At 50.5% G+C, this 6,349-nt stretch overlaps 1 long non-coding RNA gene across 1 annotated transcript; it reads right to left on the bottom strand.

Annotated features, from left to right (window-relative positions):
• Positions 1-1,305: 1,305 nt before the first annotated feature.
• Positions 1,306-4,965, bottom strand: LOC119531216. The gene is made up of 2 exons (XR_005216282.1): positions 3,423-4,965; positions 1,306-3,106 (listed from the first exon to the last, which is right to left on the bottom strand). It is a non-coding gene; the product is annotated as an uncharacterized LOC119531216 (long non-coding RNA).
• Positions 4,966-6,349: the final 1,384 nt, after the last annotated feature.

A 6,349-nucleotide genomic window follows, 5' to 3' on the forward strand; every position in this document is an offset into this window, starting at 1 on the left:
ACCCAAGAAGCCTTGGCCAGGCTGGCTTTCCTTTGGATTTAATTACATGAAAATGCTGAACAAAAACCTGTAATTACATCCTTAGTCCCTGCCACTCAGGCCCAGCACACTTCCTGCCTAGTTTTGTTTTTTAAAGAAGAGGTCATTGCCTCTTTTCTTTCCAAAGTGACCAAAACAAAAAAGTAAAAGCCCCAAATAAACCCAGCTGTTCAAAACTCCACCACCACCAGGGATTTGGGGACGGGAAATCCTTCTCCCTCTCAGAGAGATGAGACGACAGCCTAACCTTGCTATTGTCTGCTCCAGCTTCTAAGTGGAGGGGGCAGTCACTGCTTATTTATCCCTCAACCCAGAGGGAGAATACAGAGAGACCAGGCTGGCCAACTCCAGGGGAAAATCTCCAAGGGCGGCCGGATGACGGGTGCAGACAGAGCTTAGCAGCAGGCCTGGCTCTCCAGCTCTTTCACCAAGGAGGGCTTGGCGTTGAAAGAGATTCCTGACAACAGCTTGCCTTTCTACAGCCCTTGGCATTAACATACAGATTTTCACAGCAAGTCCCTGGGGTAGGGAGAACAGGATTTAAAATATCAATATTTGACAGGTGAAACTGAGGCCCAGAAAGAATAATTATACCAGTCAAAGTCAGTCATGCCACTGGTGGGAGTGTTGGACAAGCACAGCCTCTCATGACTTTTGGGCTATTGCATCAGAAAACTAGAGACATCTAGGAGGAAATGGAAGCTTCTGGATTCTGAGCAGGGGCCAGTCTGGTTTGCTTCATCATTGATCCCTGGCCCAGAAAGTATTCTATCAGCAAATGGTTGAATGACTGCATGAGTAGCAAATGGTAGGGCATTTCCTACCACAAGCTACGGAGTTGGGGAGTAGAAACACACCAGGCCATCCGGTAGCCAAGTTTCAGCTTTGAAATGAAATGTAAGTATGGGAACTGTTTCACACCCCACTAGGGACCCAACAGGCTTGAATCCTCTGTGAGTCTGGCCAGAGAGGGAAGTTCAGGTTAAAGCACTAACCTGATGGGGTGGGGGACAGGGTTGGTGGGGGCAGGGGTGTCCCCTGGCTTTCTAGCTCCAGTGACACCTAGGCTGGGTTTGAGTGTCAGGGGTCCAGACCTCTCTTAGGTTAGAAGTGCTTTGAGGGCAGCAGCCTGCTGCAGTCATGGAGTGGCCCCCAGCCCAAGTGCAGGACCCATACATATTGGGTGGCTGTGCATACAAGCCAGTGTGACCTGAATTAGGGAGAGCACAGGATTTGTTACCTGTGTGATATGACTTGCAGGTCTGGAAAGAAGCTCCTCCCACCATGAAATGTACCGTCTCCACTTTTCTCCTCCCCCTTCATTACTGAGGCTGCCGTCCTCCTCAGGTATGCTCATTTAAAACGCAGCTGTCCCGGGTAAAAGTGGTACAGTGAATTCCTTCAGTGTGTTCTAGAGCTTCAGATTTTCCTCTGTCATCTCTGCCTGGGACCAGGGTATCGAAAACCCAGGAAGAGGGAAAAAGGGCTCAGTGGAGGCTGGGGAAGCACTGGCTAAACAATTTTGCTCAAAGCTGGGCGCCCATCGATTTTAACTCCAAAATAACCAGTGCTAATTTTATGCATAACCTTGCATGTACTGGGACAGCAATGGCCTTTTTAACCTGCAAACTTGTGGGGAGAAATTTTTTTTAACTTTCCTGCGGTTTTTCAGAGGCATCTCAGACCCCCAAAAGGCTAATAACTGCTGGGGTAGAAGAAGGAATGCAGGGTTTAGAGCCAGGGAACTTGGTTTCCAGTAACTCTGAACCAGCTCTGGACTTGCTTTCTTCACCTATATAGGAGGGTGATGAAAGTAACACCTACCTCAGAGGGTTGGTGTGGGGATTTGGTGAGATAATGTCTGGGAACACATCTTGCAGCCCTAGACAAAATGCTGGCCATTGTTATGTTAATAATCGCTTACATTTTAAGTACATTATAATACTGTGTGTTCCACACAGGCCACTGAAGCAGGCAAGAGAGGTAGTGTAATTATTCCCATTTTACAGATGAAGAAACCAAAGTTCAAGCGATTTGCTTCAGGTCACACAACTATTTCAGGTTCAGCCGGGTCCAAATTGGACAACATAAGATAAGTAACTACCCAAGGCTAAGCGCCCTCCCTCGCTCTCTACCGAGTCGCGGGTTGAAACGCTCAGCTCGGACAGGTCCTGAATATTTGTAGGTCCTGGCTCACCCACCCTTCCCCCAGGACAGCAGCGACGGCAGCCTCTTCAGTACCAGACGTAGCCGAAGGGAGAGCGAGGCCGCAGGGAGGGGCGACCCTCTCTGAAACCCCGCCTTCGGGCGGCCCCAGCGGGAAGGCGCCGGCGGCAACGGGTCTCCGAATACGGGCGGTGGAAATCCCCAGCTCTGGTGCGGGCGGGTGGGAACCGGCTGGCATTCCTGCTCTCTGCCGAGGCCCAGGCGCACGCGGGATGGGGTGGGAGGGTCCAGGGGTATGCGCACCTGTGGCCTTCACGGCCATCCGGCCAGACTTTCTGCTTCCTCTTCTCCAAGGCTCCCTACCCCGCTACCGTTCTTTCTTGGGGTTGTAGGTGTTTGTTTTAACTCAATCGGGTCAGTGAATAGCACCCTTGTCTGGCGCTTCCTCCCAGTTTCTCCCTTTAGATCGGGTCCCTGAGAGACTCGTTCCAGAGTCCCTTTATTTTGGCACATAAAAAAACACACCCGTTTTTGCTGAGGACAGCTCTGGGCTCCCCCGTGCCCTGGCACGCTGGCAAGGAGAGGAAGCCGGGAAGAGGCAGCAACCCGACCCGACTCCCCCGCCTTTCTTCCCCTCCCTGCTCCCCGCCCCTCCAGGAAGAAAGCAGTCAGAGATTCGATCGCTCGCTGCAGCCGCTGTGCCAGCACCAACCACTGCGTCCTCCTTTTCCTTCCACCCGGTTTTGCACGGGGCGCCCGGCTGCCCGCGCGCCCCAGGCTGGGCAGGTCCTGGCGGGCGGCGCAGGCTCCCCTCCCCCGGCTTCTCAGCGAATCAAGTTGTTCTTGGGATTTCACGCTCGAGTGGCTCTTGCGTAACCCTATGCCCTGGTCCAATTTAATACTTAAAAAAAAAAAAAAAAAAAAAAAAAACCAACAGGATTAATCCTTTAGAGAAAGGCAAATACTTCCGCCATGGAACCGGCCGGGAGTAAACGCGTAAATCACCGTGCTGTCTCGATTCCCCACCCCCACCCCAACCCCTTTGCGCGTCTCTGCAGGCCTGGGGCTCATGTCGCCGCGCTTCCCTGACGCGCGGGGGGCGCAGGCCTTGGAGAGGACAGAGGAGAGCCCAAGCCAGACGTTTGTTTTCATGTACTCAGGCGCAGCTCTCGCGGGCCGATGAGCAGGGTCCTCCTTACCGCCCTGTTGAGCCTTACCAAAAATGGTCTTTCTCTCGCCAGAGCGCTTGGCGGCGCGCGTTGCAACGGGGTGACGCGAGGTTCAGCCCGGGCCTCCTCGAAGGCTGAGCCAGCTGGCTGCAGGGATGCCAGGCCGCAGAGGGGCCCCCCTCCGGCCCCATCTCTGCCACAGTACAAGGGCGGGGGGTGCGGCAGGGAGGCTGCAGGGAACTTCGAAGTGTGTGGGCGCACTGCGACCTTCTCACCCCAAACGCTGGGCCGTGGCGCTCCAGAAAGGCCAGCGAAGGATCTGACCTTTTACCGAGTTCGGAAGAAGGGTTCTTGGAGGATGCCAGCTCAGATGCAAGCTGGGAGGGTGGTGGGGGCACAGTGACGACGTAGGAAGGAACTTTGGGAAGACAGTACAGGCGTTTCCATTTGCACCCGGTTGTGCTTGGCTCTACTAGTCTCCAAACACCAACTGCCAGACTTCTCCGTTCCTCTGTCCACCTAGCATCTCAGGCTGAGGCTCCTCCTCACTTACTTCCTTATCACCATGGGCACGGTATTGTGGGCGCTGGGTTCTCCTTCAGGGGAAAATCCATCTCCCAAACATTGGTGTTTTTACCTCTCACAATCTTGGCCCGTCCCCACACAGGGCCATCTCAGACAAGCACTTAAGATACAATTTATCACCATACATGGTGGTGAGTCTTGGGGAGGGGAGAGGGATAATCAGGAGCAGGATGCTTTTTAAATTATAGGATTATGAGACTGTAATGGAAGTTTGTTTAAATGCACATTTATTTCTAACTCTTGTGGGTGTATATATATCTCTTCTTTAGTAACAGCGAAGATGGAGACAGACAGGGAGATGGAGACATATGTGTGTGCATACCAAACATGAGACTCTATGACACAGACTCCAACTTGCTTGCTCTAGCAGCCTGGCTAGAGGGTTGTGGCTATGTTGCTATTTCCCCAGTTATTTGGGGTTTAATAAAGGGAAGGGCTGAATAAATATTAATGCAAAGAAATGGGTTAACCAGCCAAGCCAAAGCTAATGAGCCCCTGGGCTGCCACGCCATTCCCTAGCCCTATGTTTTGATTCACTCTGAGGTAGCTGTGGTGTGGGGAAGGCTGAAGTCTGGGAGGGTGACGCAGTGCTCCCAGAGCAGCTTTGCAAAGGAATCACTGCCGGGAGCCAGCCAGCCAGGGAAAGTTTATTATTGTTGGGGAGTGCACAGTAAGCTCACTGTTTTGCAAAAACAGAAATCTGGCTCCTTTGAGATGAAAGAGGGGCTCCCCAGGGCTCTTCTTTCCCCCTTTCTCCCTATCCTTAAAAACTCCCCTTTCTGTTACATCTGGGGCCCCAGAGTGACTGGGAGATTGGGGTGCTGAGGAGTGTTAAATGGAGTAGGCTCTGAAGATCAAGTGTCAAAATAAATGTTTCTTGTTCCTTCAGCTGAACTTTATTACAATTAGTAGCCACAGTGATAAGAATAATGATCTTTATCTTTTATGCAGTTTACAAAGTACTTTCACATGTTAACCAACAATAGCACCAACACTAATATCAATACTGATCATAACCAGCACTTACTGGTGGCTTCCTGTGAGTTCTGCACTGTGCTTTCCATTCTGTATGGTATATGTCTGTCGGAGTCTGTGACAATGGCAGATCCGCAACTTCTATATATGGAAGAACTCAGTGGCACAATCTGTTTGGAAAGGGGGGGGGGGTTGTTATGAAGATGTTTTTGCATAACACATGAAATTGTATATAACAAAGAATGGGGGAGATGATGGAAATTCTGAACATCCCCAAACCACCTCCGGGAGCCTAATGCTTGTCAACAAATCCCTCAAATCAAATTTACTAAGTTCAGGTCCGAGCTCCATCTCTAATAGCTGTGAGAGCTCAGGCAAGTTATTTCTGCCCTTTATTCTGTAAAATGGAGTTAATAGTAGAATGTATCTTGCAGAGTTATTGAGGATTTAATGGCAATGCAAGTAAACCACCTAGCACAGTGTTTGGCCCACAGCAAGTGCCAGTAAGGATTTCCTACTCTTATTATAAGAAATGAACTGAAACCTCAAACAACCCGAAGATTTGGGAGCTATGATTGTTCCCATTTTACAGATGGAAAGGAGAGGTTATGTGAGGGTAAGTCACTAGCCCAAGGTCACAAAGCCAGTAAGTGATGGTAAGGAAGTTCCATCCGGGTCCACTGTACTCCAGAACGTGAAACTCACTATACTGCCTCCCCTCCTCCGGGCCTTCCCCGGAATTATCTCAATTTTCATGAAATCAGAAAAACAAACAAACAACAAAAACGAACAACAGACCAATAATTAAAAGAATCAGTTGAAATACTCCAACATATCTGTTCTGCAATGCTGGTGAGCCGTGATTTTGTACCAAAAAAGAAAGCACGGCCTTTCTCAGCCTTCTAGGGCAGTACGGAATGAAATCGCGGCCCGTGCGAAATTATCCTGAAAACTGCGGTTGTGCTGGAGGAATCGGTATTATTAAAATGCAGCGCCCCCCCCCCCCCCCCGCGCCTTCTTTTACCAAACCCAGGAAAACCACTCACCTGTTTGGCCTCTCCACCTCTCCCTCCCTGCCCCCAGCTGCAACTGTGTGCAGCAGGTAGACTGTTTTCCTTAAAGGCCTCCGGGTGCTCATAGCTTCTTTAGACATTCAGCCAAAATTTTTAGAGCGCGGCTGGGGGTGGGGGTGGGGGGCGGACACGGGGATAGTTCACTCTGAATTCATTTAGTTTTGTCGTTGAAGCTCGGTTTCTTGACGAGGACACAAAAACAATTGAATTGAAAGGGCAGTTTCTGGAATCGGAAAACATAATTTCGCACGTGCTTCGGCATTAGTGGTGGCAATGGATATACTATCCATACAGGAGAAAACGGTTTGATCGCGGATAAAATGGGTAATACCCTATTTGAAA

Source organism: Choloepus didactylus, chromosome 4 (genome assembly GCF_015220235.1).
Source record: "Choloepus didactylus isolate mChoDid1 chromosome 4, mChoDid1.pri, whole genome shotgun sequence".
Classification (NCBI taxonomy): domain Eukaryota; kingdom Metazoa; phylum Chordata; class Mammalia; order Pilosa; family Megalonychidae; genus Choloepus; species Choloepus didactylus.